A 20,543-nucleotide genomic window follows, 5' to 3' on the forward strand; every position below is an offset into this window, starting at 1 on the left:
CAACAGCCCTTCTTAGGGCTACAATAACGTTATACTTTTTTTTTTTTTATTTGCAGCTAGTACCATATTGTGAGGAATATGCAGGGGGACTTGCTACCGCTGTGTTTTGCGCTTAGTGACGCACATATCCACCTCAAACACCAAAGTGGGAAAATTTATTAGGGGTTTGATTTCAATTAGGCACAGTCTGCCATTTCCTTTTTATTTTACGTTTATTTTTTCATAACTCAGCGTCATCTCATCTGGCATAGCAGTGTGCTTTCATAATTGGCTAGAAAATAGCCATAGGAGAATCCAAACGGCTTACTTAGGCCTACAATAGCGTTATATATTTTATTTCTGGTTGATCTGCTGGTGGCTGTCCTTGCTGTAGTGCATCTACTACCATATTGTGAGGAATTTGTAGTGAGACTTGCGACCGTTGTGTTTAGCGCTTAGTGACGAACATATCCATCGCAAAGACCGAAGTGGGAAAATTTATTAGGGGTTGGATTTCAATTAGGCACAGTCTGCCATTTACTTTTTATTTTATGTTTATTTTTTCATAACTCAGCGTCATCTCATCTGGCATAGCAGTGTGCTTTCATACTTGGCTAGAAAATAGCCATAGGAGAATCCAAACGGCTTACTTAGGCCTACAATAGCGTTATATATATTTTATTTCTGGTTGATCTGCTGGTGGCTGTACTTGCTGTAGTGCATCTACTACCATATTGTGAGGAATTTGTAGTGAGACTTGCGACCGTTGTGTTTAGCGCTTAGTGACGCACATATCCATCGCAAAGACCGAAGTGGGAAAATTTATTAAGGGTTGGATTTCAATTAGGCACAGTCTGCCATTTCCTTTTTATTTTACGTTTATTTTTTCATAACTCAGTGTCATCTCATCTGGCATAGTAGTGTGCTTTCATACTTGGCTAGAAAATAGCCATAGCAATAGGATAGCATCGTTTGGTTTTAAAAACTAAAAAACACAAAAAAAAAAAAACACAAAAAAACACAAAAAAACACAAAAAAATGTAAAAAAAAATTAAAGTTATAACTTTAATTTTCAAAATGTTTAACCCGAGGGCTAGGGGTAGAGGACGAGGGCGGGGACGTGGGCGTCCAACTACTGCAGGGGTCAGAGGCCGTGGTCCTGGGCGGGGTGAGGCACCACCTGCTGATGAGGGAGCAGGGGAACGCCGCAGAGCTACACTACCTAGGGCAGGAAGTCCGAGGGGGGAGCAGACTGAGGGATCAGAGGATGATGAGGTGACAGACCCAAGCTGGGTTGAGAGGCCGGGTGAACACAGTGCTTCTGAGACGGAGGAGAGTCCTCGACCAGAACAGGTTGGAAGAGGCAGTGGTGGGGCCAGACGGAGAGGCAGGGCCAGAGCAGGTGCATCAACGCCAAATGTGTCACGTAGTGAAGCTCCCGTGGCGAGGGCTCCCGCGGCGAGGGCTAGATTTTCAGAAGTCTGGAGTTTCTTTAAGGAAACACCGGATGACCGACGGACTGTGGTGTGCAACCTTTACCAAACCAGGATCAGCAGGGGTTCCACCACTACTAGCTTAACTACCACCAGTATGCGCAGGCATATGAATGCTAAACACCCCACTCAGTGGCACCAAGCCCGTTCACCTCCGGCCGTGCACACCACTGCTCCTTCCCCTGTGTCAGTTGATAGTCAGCCCCCTGCCCAGGACCCTGGCACAAAAACCCCATCGTCGCCTCCACGATCCTCCACAGCATCCACCAGCGTTCAGCTCTCCATACCCCAGACGCTGGAGCGGAAACGGAAATATAGTGCAACCCACCCGCACGCCCAAGCCCTTAATGTCCACATCTCCAGATTGCTTAGCCTGGAGATGCTGCCCTATAGGCTAGTAGAGACCGAGGCCTTTCGCAACCTCATGGCGGCGGCCGCCCCTCGGTATTCGGTCCCCAGCCGCCACTACTTTCCTGATGTGCCGTCCCAGCCCTGCACCAGCACCTGTCAGACAACATCATCCGTGCCCTGACCAACGCCGTTTCTGACAAGGTCCACCATACCACAGACACGTGGACGAGTGCTGCCGGGCAGGGCCACTATATATCGCTGACGGCACATTGGGTTAACTTTTTGGAGGCTGGGGCCGAGTCTGACCCTGCGGCTGGTCATATACTGCCGATGCCGAGGATTGCGGGGCCTACCTCGCCAGGCCTACTATGCCTCCTCCTCCTCCCACCCCTCCTCCACCTCCTCCTCCGAACTACCATCCGTGGGCATGGCGCCATCAGTCGCTAGCTCTAGGCACAGCAGCAGTGCCGTCGCTAAGCGACAGCAGGTGGTGCTCAAACTGCTGAGCCTAGGCGATAAAAGGCACACCGCCCAAGAACTATTACAGGGCATCACGGCGCAGACTGATCTGTGGCTGGCACCGCTGAACCTGAAGCCAGGCATGGTTGTGTGTGACAACGGCCGTAACCTGGTGGCGGCTCTGCAACTCGGCAGACTGACACATGTGCCATGCCTGGCCCATGTGTTAAATCTGATAGTTCAGCGTTTCCTCAAGACATACCCCAATCTGTCTGATTTGCTCACGAAGGTGTGCCGCATCTGTGCGCATTTCAGGAAGTCCAGCACAGATGCTCCCACTCTCAGGGCAGCGCAGCGCAGCGCCGCCTCCAACTGCCCGCTTACCGACTGTTGTGCGACGTGCCCACGAGGTGGAATTCAACACTGACCATGTTATCCAGAGTTTACCAGCAGCGCAGAGCGATTGTAGACTGCCAGATGTCAACTTCCACCAAAACTGGTAGTCAGGTCAGTCAGCTTCCTCAAGTCTACAATGAGGAGTGGACGTGGATGTCTGATATCTGTCAGGTGCTGAGTAACTTTGAGGAGTCAACACAGATGGTCAGTGGTGATGCCGCCATCATCAGCCTCACCATCCCGCTGCTTGGCCTGTTGAAAAACTCTCTGGTCAGCATGAAGTCGGAAGCTTTGCGCTCGTCACAAGAGACGGGGGAAGAAGATTCCCTTGTTGATAGCCAAAGCACCCTTAGGTCTGTTTCTCAGCGCATATCGGAGGAGGTGGAGGTGGAGGAGGATGAGGAGGAAGAGGAGGAGAATGTTGGCGAGACACAAGAGGGGACCATTGTTCAGTCCTTCACTGTTCAGCGTGTATGGGCAGAAGAAGAGGAGTTGGAGGAGTTGGAGGAGGAGGAAATGGACAGTCAGGCCAGTGAGGGGAGTGAATTCTTGCGCGTTGGGACTCTGGCGCATATGGCAGATTTCATGCTAAGCTGCCTATCCCGTGACCCTCGCGTTCAAAGAATTTATTCCAGCACCGATTACTGGGTATTCACTCTCCTGGACCCACGGTACAAGCAAAATCTTTCCACTCTCATCCCTGGAGAGGAAAGGAGTGTGAGAATGCATGAATACCAGCAGGCCCTGGTGCACAAGCTGAAACACTATTTCCCTTCTGACAGCGCTAGCGGCAGAGTGCGTAGTTCTGCGGGACAAGTAGCGAGGGAGAGTAGGCGAGCTGGCAGCTTGTCCAGCACTGGCAAGGGTACGCTTTACAAGGCCTTTGCCAGTTTTATGTCACCCCAGCAAGACACTGTCACCTGTCCCCAGTCTCGGCAGAGTAGGGCTGATCTTTACAGAAAGATGGTGAGGGAGTATGTAGCTGACCATACCATCGTCCTAAATGATCACACAGCTCCCTACAACTACTGGGTTTCAAAGCTGGACATGTGGCACGAACTGGCGCTGCACGCCTTGGAGGTTCTTGCCTTCCCTGCCGCTAGCGTGTTGTCCGAGCGGGTTTTCAGTGCAGCTGGTGGCATCATCACCGATAAGCGTACACGCCTGTCGACTGACAGCGCTGACAGGCTGACGCTTATCAAGATGAATAAAGCCTGGATTTCTCAGCATTTCCATTCTCCACCCGGTGAAGGAAGCTGAACCTGAATAATGTATGCACTCCTCCTCCTCATTGTCCTCCTTCTCCTCCTCTTTGTACACTAAAGCAGAGGAAACTGGCTATTTTTTTGCCAGGGCCAACTGGCTCTGGCTATAGTACTCTATGTATTTAATTTTTCTGGAGGGCCAACTACCCTGTCCTCTGTTTTAAACAATTTTTGGGAGTGCCACATACAGGCACTCAATCTATGTAATTTTTCTGGAGGACCAGCTACCTGCTCCTCTGGTTTGAAAACTTTTTTGGACTGCCACATACAGGCACTCAATTTATTTAATCTTTTTGGAGGACCAGCTACCTGCTCCTCTGGTTTGAAAACTTTTTTGGACTGCCACATACAGGCACTCAATCTATGTAATTTTTCTGGAGGACCAGCTACCTGCTCCTCTGGTTTGAAAACTTTTTTGGACTGCCACATACAGGCACTCAATCTATGTAATTTTTCTGGAGGACCAGCTACCTGCTCCTCTGGTTTGAAAACTTTTTTGGACTGCCACATACAGGCACTATCCAAATTACATTGTCTCCATAGCAGCCTCCACACGTCGTCTTTTTAGCTGCCTTCACACGTTGTCTCCATTGCTACCTCCACACGTCATCGCCATAGCTGCCTCCAAAAGTAGTCCATATAGCTGCCTCCATACAAGGTCCCCTTATCAAACGAGCTGTGTCAGGCAGAATTTTGGGTTGTTTTCATGGCTTCCACATCAAACTTGTTAACTTTGTCGCCACCCTGCTGTGTAATCCACAAAATATACTGGCAAACTTTTATCATTTACCAATATTATTTCAGCGCTTCTTGCGCATCTGTTTACATTCCGCTCACCCGCCATATCCTAAACTTATAAGAACGCTACTACACTTGATCTTATACAAAAGGTTCTTAAAAGTGCTGTTTGGGGAGTAGCCTAGAGACAGGGGCTTGGATTGGCGAAAGCTCGCCTGGCAGCGGAGCGCCAGCTCCATCCCAAGATCCAACTAACACAGTTTTAACTGCAGCACCTTTAATCTACTACTAGTTCACTGCTTCCATACATCGTCCCCTTATCAAACGAGCTGTGTCAGGCAGAATTTTGGATTGTTTTCATGGCTTCCTCATCAGACTTGTTAACTTTGTCGCCACCCTGCTGTGTAATCCACAAAATATACTGGCAAACTTTTATCATTTACCAATATTATTTGAGCACTTCTTGCTCACCTCCTTTGGTTCCTCTCTGCCACCCATTGGTTTTAAGCCTGAGTCCATTTAGGGTATGTTGCCAAGACACTCTCTAGCTGCTGTCGCTGCCTCTGCATGCCGTCCCCTTTAGTGTCAGGGTCAATTATTGGATGTTTTAGATGCTATCTAGCCTGATTCGGTCACTCTGTCATTGCCATGCTGTTGCCCATAGTTTTGGCATAATGGTGCGATTAAGCAGCCTCAGAGGCATCCATGCCTGCTGCCCCTGCTGTTTCCTGTCCATTTCCGTGGTGTTTCCATCCTTTTCTGAGGTTCCCAGGTGCTTGGCCAAGCTTCCCTGTGCAGATCCTTGGTCCCCTTGAAAAATGCTTGAGTCTCCCATTGACTTCAATGGGGCTCGATATTCGAGACGAGCACTCGAGCATCGGGAAAAGTTTGTCTCGAATAACGAGTACCCGAGCATTTTAGTGCTCGCTCATCTCTAATCTTGACTAGAGATGAGCGAACACTAAAATGCTCGGGTACTCGTTATTCGAGACGAACTTTTCCCGATGCTCGAGTGCTCGTCTCGAATAACGAACCCCATTGAAGTCAATGGGAGACTCGAGCATTTTTCAAGGGGACCAAGGCTCTGCACAGGGAAGCTTGGCCAAACACCTGGGAACCTCAGAAAAGGATGGAAACACCACGGAAATGGACAGGAAACAGCAGGGGCAGCATGCATGGATGCCTCTGAGGCTGCCTAATCGCACCATTATGCCAAAATTATGGGCAACAGCATGGCCATGACAGAGTGACAGAATTAAGCTAGATAGCATCTAAAACATCCAATAATTGACCCTGACACTATAGGGGACGGCATGCAGAGGCAGCGGCAGCAGGCTAGAGAGTGTCATGGCGACATACCCTAAATGGACTCAGGCTTCAAACCAATGGGTGGCAGAGAGGAACCAAAGGAGGTGAGCAAGAAGCGCTCAAATAATATCGGTACATGATAAAAGTTTGCCAGTATATTTTGTGGATTACACAGCAGGGTGGCGACAAAGTTAACATGGAAGCCATGAAAACAACCCAAAATTCTGCCTGACACAGCTCGTTTGATAAGGGGACCATGTATGGAGGCAGTGAACTAGTAGTAGATTAAAGGTGCTGCAGTTAAAACTATGTTAGTTGGATCTTGGCATGGAGCTGGCGCTCCGCTGCCAGGCGAGCTTTCGCCAATCCAAGCCCCTGTCTATAGGCTACTCCCCAAACAGCACTTCTAAGAACCTTTTGTATAAGATCAAGTGTAGTAGCGTTCTTATAAGTTTAGGATATGGCGGGTGAGGGGAATGTAAACAGATGCGCAAGAAGCGCTGAAATAATATCCCTAAATGGTAAAAGTTTGCAAGTATATTTTGTGGATTACACAGCAGGGTGGCGACAAAGTTAACAACTTTGATGTGGAATGCCCTGTAATAGCTCTTGGGCGGTGTGCCTTTTATCGCCTAGGCTCAGCAGTTTCAGCACCGCCTGCTGTCGCTTAGCGACGGCACTGCTGCTGTGCCTAGAGCTACCGACTGATGGCGCCATGCCCACGGATGGTAATTCGGAGGAGGAGGAGGTGGAGGAGGGGTGGGAGGAGGTATAGTAGGCCTTTGAGACCTGGACCGAGGTAGGCCCCGCAATTCTCTGCGTCGGCAGTATATGACCAGCCCCAGGGTCAGACTCGGTCCCAGCCTGCACCAAGTTAAGTGTAGTAGCGTTCTTATAAGTTTGGGATATGGCGGGTGAGGGGAATGTAAACAGATGCGCAAGAAGCGCATGATGCGCATGGAGCTGGCGTTCCGCTGCCAGGCGAGCTTTCGCCAATCCAAGCCCCTGTCTCTAGGCTACTCCCCAAACAGCACTTCTAAGAACCTTTTGTATAAGATCAAGTGTAGTAGCGTTCTTATAAGTTTAGGATATGCCGGGTGAGGGGAATGTAAACAGATGCGCAAGAAGCGCTGAAATAATATCCCTAAATGGTAAAAGTTTGCCAGTATATTTTGTGGATAACACAGCAGGGTGGCGACAAAGTTAACAACTTTGATGTGGAATCCATGAAAACAACCCAAATTTCTGCCTGACACACCTCGTTTGATAAAGGGACGATGTATGGAGGCAGCTATATGGACGACTTTTGGAGGTAGCAATGGAGACAACGTGTGGAGACTGCTATGGAGACAATTTAATTTGGATAGTGCCTGTATGTGGCAGTCCCAAACATTTTTCAAACCAGAGGAGCAGGTAGGTGGCCCTCCAGTAAAATGGGATAGATTGAGTGCCTGTATGTGGCAGTCCCAAAAATGTTTCAAACCAGAGGAGCAGGTAGGTGGCCCTCCAGTAAAATGGAATAGATTGAGTGCCTGTATGTGGCAGTCCCAAAAATTCTTCAAACCAGAGGAGCAGGTAGGTGGCCCTCCAGTAAAATGGAATAGATTGAGTGCCTGTATGTGGCACTCACAAAAATTGTTTCAAACAGAGGACCGGGTAGGTGGCCCTCCAGAAAAATTAAATGCATGAAGTACTATAGCAAGAGCCAGTGGGCCCTGTCAAAAAATAGCCATTTTCCTCTGCTTTACTGTACAAAGAGGAGGAGAATGAGGAAAATGAGGAGGAGGAGGAGTGGATCAATTATTCAGGTTGAGCTTCCTTCACCTGGTGGAGATTGGAAATTCTGAGAAATCCAGCCTTTATTCATTTTAATAAGCGTCAGCCTGTCAGCGCTGTCAGTCGACAGGCGTGTACGCTTATCGGTGATGATGCCACCAGCTGCACTGAAAACCCGCTCGGACAAGACGCTAGCGGCAGGGCAGGCAAGAACCTCCAAGGCGTACAGCGCCAGTTCGTGCCACATGTCCAGCTTTGAAACCCAGTAGTTGTAGGGAGCTGTGTGATCATTTAGGACGATGGTATGGTCAGCTACGTACTCCCTCACCATCTTTCTGTAAAGATCAGCCCTACTCTGCCGAGACTGGGGACAGGTGACAGTGTCTTGCTGGGGTGACATAAAGCTGGCAAAAGCCTTGTAAAGCGTACCCTTGCCAGTGCTGGACAAGCTGCCTGCTCGCCTACTCTCCCTCGCTACTTGTCCCGCAGAACTACGCACTCTGCCGCTAGCGCTGTCAGAAGGGAAATACTGTTTCAGCTTGTGCACCAGGGCCTGCTGGTATTCATGCATTCTCACACTCCTTTCCTCTCCAGGGATGAGAGTGGGAAGATTTTGCTTGTACCGTGGGTCCAGGAGAGTGAACACCCAGTAATCGGTGCTGGAATAAATTCTTTGAACGCGAGGGTCACGGGATAGGCAGCCTAGCATGAAATCTGCCATATGCGCCAGAGTACCAAAGCGTAAGAATTCACTCCCCTCACTGGCCTGACTGTCCATTTCCTCCTCCTCCAACTCCTCCAACTCCTCTTCTTCTGCCCATACACGCTGAACAGTGAAGGACTCAACAATGGTCCCCTCTTGTGTCTCGCCAACATTCTCCTCCTCTTCCTCCTCATCCTCCTCCACCTCCACCTCCTCCGATATGCGCTGAGAAACAGACCTCAGGGTGCTTTGGCTATCAACAAGGGAATATTCTTCCCCCGTCTCTTGTGACGAGCGCAAAGCTTCCGACTTCATGCTGACCAGAGAGTTTTTCAACAGGCCAAGCAGCGGGATGTTGAGGCTGATGATGGCGGCATCGCCACTGACCATCTGTGTTGACTCCTCAAAGTTACTCAGCACCTGACAGATATCAGACATCCACGTCCACTCCTCATTGTAGACTTGAGGAAGCTGACTGACCTGACTACCAGTTCTGGTAGAAGTTGACATCTGGCAGTCTACAATCGCTCTGCGCTGCTGGTAAACTCTGGATAACATGGTCAGTGTTGAATTCCACCTCGTGGGCACGTCGCACAACAGTCGGTGAGCGGGCAGTTGGAGGCGGCGCTGCGCTGCCCTGAGAGTGGCAGCATCTGGGCTGGACTTCCTGAAATGCGCACAGATGCGGCGCACCTTCGTGAGCAAATCAGACAGATTGGGGTATGTCTTGAGGAAACGCTGCACTATCAGATTTAACACATGGGCCAGGCATGGCACATGTGTCAGTCTGCCGAGTTGCAGAGCCGCCACCAGGTTACGGCCGTTGTCACACACAACCATTCCCGGCTTGAGGTTCAGTGGTGCCAGCCACAGATCAGTCTGCGCCGTGATGCCCTGTAATAGCTCTTGGGCGGTGTGCCTTTTGTCGCCTAGGCTCAGCAGTTTGAGCACCGCCTGCTGTCGCTTAGCGACGGCACTGCTGCTGTGCCTAGAGCTACCGACTGATGGCGCCGTGCCCACGGATAGTAGTTCGGAGGAGGAGGTGGAGGAGGGGTGGGAGGAGGAGGAGGCATAGTAGGCCTGAAACACCTGGACCGAGGTAGGCCCCGCAATCCTCGGCGTCGGCAGTATATGAGCAGCCCCAGGGTCAGACTCGGTCCCAGCCTCCACCAAGTTAACCCAATGTGCCGTCAGCGATATATAGTGGCCCTGCCCGGCAGCACTCGTCCACGTGTCCGTGGTCAGGTGGACCTTGTCAGAAACGGCGTTGGTCAGGGCACGGATGATGTTGTCTGACACGTGCTGGTGCAGGGCTGGGACGGCACATCGGGAAAAGTAGTGGCGGCTGGGGACCGAATACCGAGGGGCGGCCGCCGCCATGAGGTTGCGAAAGGCCTCGGTCTCTACTAGCCTATAGGGCAGCATCTCCAGGCTAAGCAATCTGGAGATGTGCACATTAAGGGCTTGGGCGTGCGGTGGGTTGCACTATATTTGCGTTTCCGCTCCAGCGTCTGGGGTATGGAGAGCTGAACGCTGGTGGATGCTGTGGAGGATCGTGGAGGCGACGATGGGGTTTTTGTGCCAGGGTCCTGGGCAGGGGGCTGACTAGCAGCTGACACAGGGGAAGGAGCAGTGGTGTGCACGGCCGGAGGTGAACGGGCTTGTTGCCACTGAGTGGGGTGCTTAGCATTCATATGCCTGCGCATACTGGTGGTAGTTAAGCTAGTAGTGGTGGAACCCCTGCTGAGCCTGGTTTGGCAAATGTTGCACACCACAGTCCGTCGGTCATCCGGTGTTTCCTTAAAGAACCTCCACACTTCTGAAGATCTAGCCCTCGCCGCAAGAGCCCTCACCACGGGAGCTTCACTAGTTGACAGTGGCGCTGATGCACCAGCTCTGGCCCTGCCTCTCCGTCTGGCCCCACCACTGCCTCTTCCAACCTGTTCAGGTCGAGGACTCTCCTCCGTCTCAGAAGCACTGTGTTCACCCGGCCTCTCAACCCAGCTTGGGTCTGTCACCTCATCATCCTCCGATCCCTCAGTCTGCTCCCCCCTCGGACTTCCTGCCCTGACAACAACTTCCCCACTGTCTGACAACCGTGTCTCCTCATCGTCGGACACCTCTTTACACACTTCCACTACGTCAAGAAGGTCATCATCACCCACAGACTGTGACTGGTGGAAAACCTGGGCATCGGAAAATTGCTCAGCAGCAACCGGACAAGTGGTTTGTGACTGTGGGAAGGGTCCAGAAAACAGTTCCTCAGAGTATGCCGGTTCAAATGCCAAATTTTCCTGGGAGGGGGCAGACTGGGGGGGAGGAGGCTGAGGTGCAGGAGCTGGAGGAGTGGGGATTTCGGTGACATGGGTGGACTGCGTGGAAGACTGACTGGTGGTGGACAAATTGCTCGAAGCATTGTCAGCAATCCACGACATCACCTGTTCGCACTGTTCTGGCCTCAACAGTGCTCTACCACGAGTCCCAGTAACTTCAGACATGAACCTAGGGAGTGTAGCTCTGCGGCGTTCCCCTGCTCCCTCATCAGCAGGTGGTGTCTCACCCCGCCCAGGACCACGGCCTCTGACCCCTGCAGTAGTTGGACGCCCACGTCCCCGCCCTCGTCCTCTACCCCTAGCCCTCGGGTTAAACATTTTTAAAATGAGAGTTATAACTTTTTTTTTTTTTTTACTTCTTTTTGTTTTTTTTTGTGTTTTTTTTTTTTTTTGTGTTTTTTGTTTTTTTTTGAGTTTTTAAAACCAAACAATCCTATCCTATTGCTATGGCTATTTTCTAGCCAAGTATCAAAGGAAGCACACTACTATGCCAGATGAGATGACACTGAGTTAGTGCCTAATAGAAATCCAACCCCTACTGAATTTTGCCACTTCGGCCTTTGCTATGGATATGTGCGCCACTAAGCGCAGAACACAGCGGTCGCAAGTCTCACTACAAATTGCTCAGAATTGGGAAGTACATGCACTGCAGAAACTACAGCCACCAGCAGATCAACCAGAAATCAAATATATAGAACGCTACTGTAGGCTTCAAGAAGCTGTTTGTATTCTCCTATGGCTATTTTCTAGCCAAGTATCAAAGGAAGCACACTACTATGCCAGATGAGATGACACTGAGTTATTGCCTAATAGAAATCCAACCCCTACTGAATTTTGCCACTTCGGCCTTTGCTATGGATATGTGCGCCACTAAGCGCAGAACACAGCGGTCGCAAGTCTCACTACAAATTGCTCAGAATTGGCAAGTACATGCACTGCAGAAACTACAGCCACCAGCAGATCAACCAGAAATCAAATATATAGAACGCTACTGTAGGCTTCAAGAAGCTGTTTGTATTCTCCTATGGCTATTTTCTAGCCAAGTATCAAAGGAAGCACACTACTATGCCAGATGAGATGACACTGAGTTATTGCCTAATAGAAATCCAACCCCTACTGAATTTTGCCACTTCAGCCTTTGCTATGGATATGTGCGCCACTAAGCGCAGAACACAGCGGTCGCAAGTCTCACTACAAATTGCTCAGAATTGGCAAGTACATGCACTGCAGAAACTACAGCCACCAGCAGATCAACCAGAAATCAAATATATAGAACGCTACTGTAGGCTTCAAGAAGCTGTTTGTATTCTCCTATGGCTATTTTCTAGCCAAGTATCAAAGGAAGCACACTACTATGCCAGATGAGATGACACTGAGTTATTGCCTAATAGAAATCCAACCCCTACTGAATTTTGCCACTTCGGCCTTTGCTATGGATATGTGCGCCACTAAGCGCAGAACACAGCGGTCGCAAGTCTCACTACAAATTGCTCAGAATTGGCAAGTACATGCACTGCAGAAACTACAGCCACCAGCAGATCAACCAGAAATCAAATATATAGAACGCTACTGTAGGCTTCAAGAAGCTGTTTGTATTCTTCTATGGCTATTTTCTAGCCAAGTATCAAAGGAAGCACACTACTATGCCAGATGAGATGACACTGAGTTATTGCCTAATAGAAATCCAACCCCTACTGAATTTTGCCACTTCGGCCTTTGCTATGGATATGTGCGCCACTAAGCGCAGAACACAGCGGTCGCAAGTCTCACTACAAATTGCTCAGAATTGGCAAGTACATGCACTGCAGAAACTACAGCCACCAGCAGATCAACCAGAAATCAAATATATAGAACGCTACTGTAGGCTTCAAGAAGCTGTTTGTATTCTCCTATGGCTATTTTCTAGCCAAGTATCAAAGGAAGCACACTACTATGCCAGATGAGATGACACTGAGTTATTGCCTAATAGAAATCCAACCCCTACTGAATTTTCCCACTTCGGTCTTTGCTATGGATATGTGTGCCACTAAGAGCTAAACACAACGGTAGCAAGTCCCCCTGCTAATTCCTCACAAAATGGTAAAAGATGCAAATTAAAATAAAAAAAGTAGAACGTTATTGTAGCCCTAAGAAGGGCTGTTGGGTTCTTTGAGAATCACTCCTGCCTAACAGTAAGCTAATAGAACACCCTAACGCTTTCCCTGACCAGCAGCAGCTCTCTCCCTAGCGGCATCCAGAGACAGAATGATCCGAGCAGCGCGGCCAGCGGCTAGTCTATCCCAGGGTCACCTGATCTGGCCAGCCAACCACTGCTATCGACGTGTAAGGGTACCACGTCATGCTGGGTGGAGTGCAGAGTCTCCTGGCTTGTGATTGGCTCTGTTTCTGGCCGCCAAAAAGCAAAACGGCGGGAGCTGCCATTTTCTCGAGCGGGCGAAGTATTCGTCCGAGTAACGAGCAGTTTCGAGTACCCTAATGCTCGACCGAGCATCAAGCTCGGACGAGCATGTTCGCTCATCTCTAATCTTGACCTTATCAAGAAATGATACATTGGCCCATGTGTTAAATCTCATAGTTCAGCATTTCCTCAAGACATACCCCAATCTGTCTTATATGCTCACGAAGGTGCGCCGCATCTGTGCGCATTTCAGGAGGTCCAGAACAGATGCTGCCACTCTCAGGGCAGCGCAGCGCCGCCTCCAACTGCCCGCTCACCGACTGTTGTGCGACGTGCCCACGAGGTGGAATTCAACGTTAACCATGTTATCCACAGTTTACCAGCAGCACAGAGCGATTGTAGACTGCCAGATGTCAACTTCCACCTGAACTGGTAGTCAGGTCAGTCAGCTTCCTCAAGTCTACAATGAGGAGCGGACGTGGATGTCTGATATCTGTCAGGTGCTGAGTAACTTTGAGGAGTCAACACAGATGGTCAGTGGCGATGCCGCCATCATCAGCCTCACCATCCCGCTGCTTGGCCTGTTGAAAAATTCTTTGGTCAGCATGAAGTCGGAAGCTTTGCGCTCGTCATAAGAGATGGGGGAAGAAGATTCCCTTGTTGATAGCCAAATCACCCTTAGATCTTTTTCTCAGTGCATATCGGAGGAGGTGGAGGAGGATGAGGAGGAGGAAGAGGAGGAGAATGTTGGCGAGACAGAAGAGGGGACTATTGTTCAGTCCTTCACTGTTCAGCGTGTATTGGCAGAAGAGGAGGAGTTGGAGGAGGAGGAAATGGACAGTCAGGCCAGTGAGGGGAGTGAATTCTTGCGCGTTGGTACTCTGGCGCATATGGCAGATTTCATGCTAGGCTGCCTATCCCGTGACCCTCGCGTTCAAAGAATTAATTCCAGCACCGATTACTGGGTATTCACTCTCCTGGACCCACGGTACAAGCAAAATCTTTCCACTCTCATCCCTGGAGAGGAAAGGAGTGTGAGAATGCATGAATACCAGCAGGCCCTGGTGCACAAGCTGAAACACTATTTCCCTTCTGACAGCGCTAGCGGCAGAGGGCGTACTTCTGCGGGACAAGTAGCGAGGGAGAGTAGGCGAGCAGGCAGCTTGTCCATCACTGGCAGGGGTACGCTTTACAAGGCCTTTGCCAGTTTTATGTCACCCCAGCAAGACACTGTCACCTGTCCCCAGTCTCGGCAGAGTAGGGCTGATCTTTAAAATGATCACACAGCTCCCTACAACTACTGGGTTTCAAAGCTGGACATGTGGCACGAACTGGCGCTGTACGCCTTGGAGGTTCTTGCCTGCCCTGCCGCTAGCGTGTTGTCCGAGCGGGTTTTCAGTGCAGCTGGTGGCATCATCACCGATAAGCGTACACGCCTGTCGACTGACAGCGCTGACAGGCTGACGCTTATCAAGATGAATAAAGCCTAGATTTCTCCGGATTTCCATTCTCCACCAGGTGAAGGAAGCTCAACCTGAATAATTCATGCACTCCTCCTCCTCATTTTCCTCCTTCTCCTCCTCTTTGTACACTAAAGCAGAGGAATCTGGCTATTTTTTGCCAGGGCCAACTGGCTCTAGCTAAAGTACTCTATGTATTTAATTTTTCTGGAGGGCCACCTTCCCGGTCCTCTGTTTTAAACAATTTTCGGGAGTGCCACATACAGGCACTCAATCTATTTCATTTTTCTGGAGGACCACCTACCTGCTCCTCTGGTTTGAAAACTTTTTTGGACTGCCACATACAGGCACTATCCAAATTAAATTGTCTCCATAGCAGCCTCCACACGTCATCTTTTTAGCTGCCTCCACACGTCTCCATTGCTACCTCCGCACGTTATCTCCATAGCTGCCTCCAAAATTCGTCCATATAGCTGCCACCATACATCGTCCCCTTATCAAACGAGCTGTGTCAGGCAAAATTTTGGGTTGTTTTCATGGCTTCCACATTAAACTTGTTTACTTTGTCGCTACCCTGCTGTGTTATCAACAAAATATACTGGTCAACTTTTACCATTTACCGATATTATTTCATCTGTTTACATTCCCCTCACCCGCCATAACCCAAACTTATAAGCACACTATTACACTTGATCTTATACAAAAGGTTCTTAGAAGTGCTGCTTGGGGAGTAGCCGAGAGACAGGGGCTTGGATAGGCGAAAGCTCGCCTGGCAGCGGAGTGCCAGCTCCATCCCAAGATCCAACTAACTGCAGCACCTTTAATCTACTACTAGTTCACTGCCTCCATACATCGTCCCCTTATCAAACGAGCTGTGTCAGGCAGAATTTTCAGGTGTTTCACCAGATACATAATGGAACTCGGCCCATCTGTCGCCGCCATGCTGGAGACCTGAAGTTTCAATCATAGCAGCGCAATATGGATGCCCCATACTGTCGCTCTTAATCATGGAAGTCGTCTCCATGGCTGCCTCCACATGTCGTCCCCTTATCAAACGAGCTATGTCAGGCTCATTTTTCGGGTGTTTCACCAGATACGTTATGGAACTTGGTCACTATGTCGCCACCATGCTGTGTTATCGACTAAATATACCGTCAACCTTTTGTTCACATAGGAAATCATTTCAGCGCTTCTTGCTCACCTCCTTTGGTTCCTCTCTGCCACCCATTGGTTTGAAGCCTGAGTCCATTTAGGGTATGTCGCCATGACATTCTGTAGCCTGCCACTGCTGCCGCTGCCTCTGCATGCCGTCCCCTATAGTGTCAGGGTCAATTATTGGATGTTTTAGATGCTATCTAGCCTCATTCAGTCACTCTGTCATTGCCATGCTGTTGCCCATAATTTTGGCATAATGGTGCGATTAAGCAGCCTCAGAGGCATCCATGCATGCTGCCCCTGCTGTTTCCTCTCCATTTCCATGGTGTTTCCATCCTTTTCTGAGGTTCCCAGGTGTTTGGCCAAGCTTCCCTGTGCAGAGCCTTGGTCCCCTTGAAAAATGCTCGAGTCTCCCATTGACTTCAATGGGGTTCGTTATTCGAGACGAGCACTCGAGCATCGGGAAAAGTTCATCTCGAATAACGAGCACCCGAGCATTTTAGTGCTCGCTCATCTCTAGTGATAACAAAGATAAAATACAAAGTTCATTATGGGTAGAAAAAAAAAATCCATACATTATAATTAAAAAGAAAATATTGAATCGTATAAGAATTTAAGATTATTTTTAATATTCAATATTCTAAAAATACTAACGTCTAAAAAAATACCAGATGCTTCACAGCAGCCATTACAGCTACAACTATAAAGCCCTGCATAATGTTACATAATGTTATATAACCCAGTATAATAACACACCCGTATAACATGGAGACTCCCTACCTGCCATGAATTATTCCTCTGGAGATTCACATGGTCTGTCTGTTCCCTGCACGTTTTATAGCTCAGGTCCTCAGACAAGGAACCAATCAGAAATGTTTGAGTTACTTTTGGAAACTTGTCCCATGGGTTGTGGGCAGATATAAGATACAACATTTTATAGGCAGAGCCGCTCAGTTACGTCATACACTCACCGGCCACTTTATTAGGTACACCATGCTAGTAACGGGTTGGACCCCCTTTTGCCTTCAGAACTGCCTCAATTCTTCGTGGCATAGATTCAACAAGGTGCTGGAAGCATTCCTCAGAGATTTTGGTTCATATTGACATGATGGCATCACACAGTTGCCGGAGATTTGTCGGCTGCACATCCATGATGCGAATCTCCTATTCCACCACATCCCAAAGATGCTCTATTGGATTGAGATCTGGTGACTGTGGAGGCCATTTGAGTCCAGTGACCTCATTGTCATGTTCAAGAAACCAGTCTGAGATGATTCCAGCTTTATGACATGGTGCATTATCCTGCTGAAAGTAGCCATCAAATGTTGGGTACATTGTGGTCATAAAGGGATGGACATGGTCAGCAACAATACTCAGGTAGGCTGTGGCGTTGCAACGTGGCTCAATTGGTACCAAGGGGCCCAAAGAGTGCCAAGAAAATATTCTCCACACCATGACACCCCCACCACCAGCCTGAACCGTTGATACAAGGCAGGATGGATCCGTGCTTTCATGTTGTTGACGCCAAATTCTGACCCTACCAAACGAATGTCGCAGCAGAAATCGAGACTCATCAGACCAGGCAACGTTTTTACAATCTTCTACTGTCCAATTTGGATGAGCTGGTGCAAATTGTAGCCTCAGTTTCCTGTTCTTAGCTGAAAGGAGTGGCACCCGGTGTGGTCTTCTGCTGCTGTAGCCCATCTGCCTCAAAGTTCGACGTACTGTGCATTCAGAGATGCTCTTCTGCCTACCTTGGTTTGAGTCACTGTTGCCTTTCTATCAGCTCGAACCAGTCTGCCCATTCTCCTCTGACCTCTGGCATCAACAAGGCATTTCCGCCCACAGAACTGCCGCTCACTGGATGTTTTTTCTTTTTCGGACCATTCTCTGTAAAACCTAGAGATGGTTGTGCGTGAAAATCCCAGTAGATCAGCAGTTTCTGAAATACTCAGACCAGCCCTTCTGGCACCAACAACCATGCCACGTTCAAAGGCCTCAAATCACCTTTCTTCCCCATACTGATGCTCGGTTTGAACTGCAAGAGATTGTCTTGACCATGTCTACATGCCTAAATGCGATTGTTGCCGCCATGTGATTGGCTGATTAGAAATTAAGTGTTAACGAGCAGTTGGACAGGTGTACCTAATAAAGTGGCCGATGAGTGTATATTACTCAACAGGTTCAGAATTTTTATTCTCAGACACAACATGCACATTCTGTTTCTTCCTTATGTTGGAAGTTAAGGTTGGATGACGCCATGGGTTACGCGGTTATGACAGAACTCACACCTGAGGACTTCAAGAGCCCAAAAGGTTCAGCTGCTCCACACTGTATGGAGAAAAATACCATAAAAAGATGTTTAGAGGGTATGTTCACTTTCAGCACATCAATAATAATTGACATTATTTGTGTAATGAAAAGTTATACAATTTTTCAATATAATTTCTGCATCAATTCCTCATGGTTTTCTTGATCTCTGTTTGCTGTGGATATAAACCTGTCTGAGATCATGTGATGTCACACAATGTGCAACGCTTGACATAAAATACGGCTCTGATTACTCCTGTTTTGTTCCCCTTTTTCTGGGATATGGTGAGCCATGCACCTGTGTGACATCACATGACCAGGGATATAACACATGACTGCCAACGTCTCTCAGTTCCCACATTCCTGTGGGGGGCTGGTTAGTAGTGTCAGTTAAGAGGCGGGGTGGCTTTTCTCCTATGCTGGACCTCCCACACCTCCATGGATTGACCTTTAGTAACAGTAAATGTCTTGTTTAGAAGAATGGTGACTCTAATCCCACGGATAGAGGTACCAGTGACACATGTACAGTCAGGGTCGATTTTAGACTCAGTGGGGCCCTGGAAAAAACTAAAAGTGTGGCCCAAAATAAAACTATTTACTGACTATTTAGTCAGTAAGAGGCTCCTTTAGCCCTGCACAATAATAACATTTTGTAGTTACACACAGTAGAAGGTAGGACAATGGGGCTTATTTAATAAGGGTCCATGGCCGCACTTTAGTCTGATTTTCCAACATTTTCAAGGATTGTAAGGCTGTGACAGGATTGTGACGCATTTAACCAAGTATTAAAGGAGCAACAAATCCTCTTCCCACAAAAGTCCACATGCAGGGAGTCTCTTTAGGACAGGGGGCCCTAGGCAAATGCCCAGTTTGCCGCCCCCCTAATGCCGGCCCTCTGTACAGTATCAAGACATCTAAAAGTTACTGTGTGTGGTTTGGATGGTGAGTAGAGATGAGTGAGCACTAAAATGCTCGGGTGCTCGTTATTCGATACAAACTTTTCCTGATGCTCGAGTGCTCGTCTCGAATAAAGAGCCCCATTGAAGTCATTGGGAGACTCGAGCATTTTTCAAAGGGACCATGGTTCGGGAATAAAATGTGTTATTTAATTGAAAAAGAATGTCTTCTGATAAGTTAGCAGATGTATGCAAACATCTGCAATCTATTCTTCACTGTTCCGACAAGTTAGCAGATATGAAGCAGTGAAGAATAGAATAAAAACAGTGAACACAGTGAACACAGGATCATTTAAGTGAAAAACACAGTGAAGAATAGATTGCAGATGTTCGGCACATCTGCTTACTTGTTGGGAGATACACTGTCCCGGGATCCGCACCTCTTCTTCCACTGAAGTCTCCCCGATCTCTCTGCGCTGCTTCCCGATGTCTCTGCGCTGCTCCCCGATGTCTCTGTCCTGCTCCCCGATGTCTCTGTCCTGCTCCCCGGTGTCTCTGTCCTGCTCCCCGGTGTCTCTGTCCTGCTCCCCGGTGTCTCTGTCCTGCTCCCCGATGTCTCTGTCCTGCTCACCCTGTTCTTCAATGTGTTCTTCACATATATATATTGATCTTCACATACTATTTTATTCGCACCGTTTCTCGCGTATCTTCCGACAAGTAAGCAGATGTGCCGAACATCTGTAATCTATTCTTCACTGTAATTTTCACTGTGTTTTTCACTTAAATGATCCTGTGGTCACTGGTGAAATACTCGTCCGAGCATCAAGCTCATCTCTAACATATAACAATGATTTGAGTATAAAAATGATTTGAAACATTCATTGGTTTTTAGTCTCTGGGTTTCTATTTCTGTTAATATGTATTCTCACTATTTACTATTGGGACTGGCATAGCTTCATGTGCTTCATGGTGGATTTCATGTGATAATGTCAGACGTGTTTTGTAGATACAGAATCTGGACACTTTGCGGTCATTGGGGGATATTTATCATACGCCAGCGTATGATCGCCCCGCCGCTGCAAATTCGCAGCCCGATACATGAAGAGGCGTCTGCCTCTTGATGTATCGGGCTGCCAGCTGCGCAGCATTTTTCCTACGCCAGGCAGGGCCTGGCGTAGAAAAGAACGCAACCGGCGACTTTTCACGAATGAAAAGTCGCGGGCAGCAGTGAGTGCGCAGGCGCGGGGACTGTAACGCCCCGCGCCGGCCCACTCCCGTCCGGCCGCGCCCCCCGCTCGGCCGGCCGCGCCCCCCCCTTCACGCCCCACTGGCGTGAAGGTGGCGGATTGGGGAAAATAATCGCAAAAGCTAGCAATAAGCTAGCATTTGCGATTATTTCAGGGCCTCAGCGCCACTGGCGGTGCGCAGAGGTCCTGATAAATATCCCCCATTGAGTTGACTATAAATCCTGAATGCCAAAGTTTTCCAAAGCTGATTGATGCAGAAGAACACATACTGAAATC

The sequence above is a fragment of the Engystomops pustulosus genome, chromosome 6, assembly GCF_040894005.1.
Source record: "Engystomops pustulosus chromosome 6, aEngPut4.maternal, whole genome shotgun sequence".
Taxonomy (NCBI): domain Eukaryota; kingdom Metazoa; phylum Chordata; class Amphibia; order Anura; family Leptodactylidae; genus Engystomops; species Engystomops pustulosus.